The sequence below is a fragment of the Mustela lutreola genome, chromosome 12 (genome assembly GCF_030435805.1).
Source record: "Mustela lutreola isolate mMusLut2 chromosome 12, mMusLut2.pri, whole genome shotgun sequence".
Lineage (NCBI taxonomy): Eukaryota > Metazoa > Chordata > Mammalia > Carnivora > Mustelidae > Mustela > Mustela lutreola.
The window spans coordinates 86,978,813-86,981,313 of record NC_081301.1 but is presented as its reverse complement, the minus strand read 5'-3'; positions in this window follow the sequence as shown (position 1 = coordinate 86,981,313).

The window sequence follows — 2,501 nt, the reverse complement described above, 5'->3', positions numbered from 1 at the left end:
ATACTCTTGCATGGTATTAGAAGACATGGATACAAAACAATACATTAAAGAGTTCTAACAAGAGACCAAGTATACCGGCACTTTAAAATGGGGATAATGCATAGATGTAGAAAGCTACATTTACAGTAATTCAAACAAGTGAGGCCCTGGATTGCCCAAGTTCACCCATATACTGAATGGGGCTAGTTTGCAGGAGAGGAGATGTATATTCGGAACAGTGTTTTCCATCTGGTTGATAAAATCTGTCAAAAAATACAGATTCTCTCAGATAGTCTCAGTGGAAATGAAATGAGACTCAAGAATGTGTAAATATATATATTTTTAACTTTCCAGTTGATTTTGGTGGTCCACAGGTTTGGGAATGATTCTGCTAAAAGATTTAGGCCATGTTGCCACTCTTAGGCATGAATTAGGCAAATCTCATCCATTTTCCATGTCAGGATCAATCCACTGGTAGGGACTGTAAGCTTTGGAAGAGATTCAAAATGGATTCCAAGATATCCCTCCAGGAATAGCATACTGGACTACAAATTCAGGGAGAAAGTTTGCATCATAATTAAGTGATGTGCTGAACTGACTTAGAGTAAAATTTTAAGCTCTGTACTATTTTAGCCTTGGAAATAACACCATAGACATGGTTGTGTTTCTCTTCACCACACAGAACAGTACCCTGACAATTCAGGCAGTGCTGTGAGAGGATATTTGGATTTAGGTGATTAAGACAACGCACTTGAAACTCACATTTCTTGGCTTGCAAGCATGTTTAGCATGCAAAGCATGATGTCTTAAGACCCTGGTCTCGCTTTGAGAGGGATATCAGAGAAAAGCAAACTAAAATGGCAAGGCAAGGTTATTTTTACAAGGACCAGAGGACTGTATTTGTGACTCACCAATTCATTTCCTCTCTCAGTCGATGGAAACATTGTTGATGCTTCTAACAGTAGGAGAAAAGGTACTACTTTTCCTTGAAATATTGTCTCAGAGAGGCAGCAGGTGAACCAGGCAGATTTAGTATCCCTGGCTTGTAAACAGCCCGGTCCCTCTTAAAATATTCAAGGATCTTCCCAGAAAGGCCATTTAGATCCACAATCTTGAGTCATGGATCTGTTTGAAAATTCTACCAAGAAACACAGACACCAAGTTTTGCATGCAATTTCAGGAACGTATGGATCCTGGCTTAAGCGTTGTTGGCTTTGCAGAGGGGAACCAGCAGTGGGATTTCGTTTGCACTCCACCAAATTAATTTTAATTGATTGCAAAATGACCAATGGTTATACTGCACAGATCAGAATCTGGCTGCTCAAACATCTGTGAGCACGGTCTCTTGCAGGGGTTGTTAGCTGTATTGGGAATATTCTAATGGTTCCTCCATTGCTTTCCCACCTTGAAATGAACAATTTGCTCTCCTCCTGCAATGGTGGCAAATTTTGTAAGGTGTATTATTCTTCGGAGAAGAGGCTTCAAGTAACTATATCTGGTGATGTCCAACACTAATTCTGACCACACATCCTCCCAAAAACCAAATAAATGGAATTAATTTTCTCAATTCTAGAATCCACATGGCCACTTACGTAATTCAGAAGATCATTGCACTAGCTCATGATCTCCTTGAAAACCAGAACCATGTCTACCTCACTTTTTGGGCTTACACTCAGCATGCCCAGGCCATGGGGGAAGGCTCAGGGTCAAATAGACAAATCTGTTCACTCCTCTCAGTTCTCAATGGAGGATAACATAACCTCATAGATGCAAACCATGAGAAGCCTCTTGTATCAACTTTAATAGGTCTGTTTAATCTGGTTTCTCTTACATGTTAACCATCTAGCTCATTTTTTTTTTTTTTAAGATTTTATTTATTTGACAGACAGAAATCACAAGTAGTCAGAGAGACAGACAGAGAGAGAGGAGGAAATAGGCTCCCCGCTGAGCAGAGCCCAATGCAGGGCTCGATCCTAGGACCCTGGGATCATGACCTGAGACAAAGGCAGAGGCTTTAACCCACTGAGCCACCCAGGCGCTCCCACCTAGCTCATTTTAAAAAGCCATTGATCCTTAGCTCTACAAATGCATGCCACTGAACCAGTAACTTCAGTATGAAGTCTGAAATGCTGTAATTCAGAGCTACATTAAATCCAGTTTGGCTTTCTGCAAGAGGGCTGTACATCACTGGAAGATTTGATCACTGGTTAGCTAGGACAACTGACTAGGGTCCTCAAAGATGCCTCTTTTAGTTCAAAAATTCTTGGTCCCAATTAACCAAGTGAAAAACTGTTACCTTTTTTAAAAGCCTCAATTTCTTTTCATCAAAGACCCAAATAAATATGCCTAGCACTTGAATACTAAAGGGCAATGCATGAATAGAAACACACATTTTGATATTTATCGATTGCACTTTTTCTTTTTAAGATTTGATTTGATTTGATTTGACAGAGAGAGGTCACAAGTAGGCAGAGAGGCAAGAAGAGAGGGAGAAAAACAGGCTCCCCACCAAGCAGAGAGAC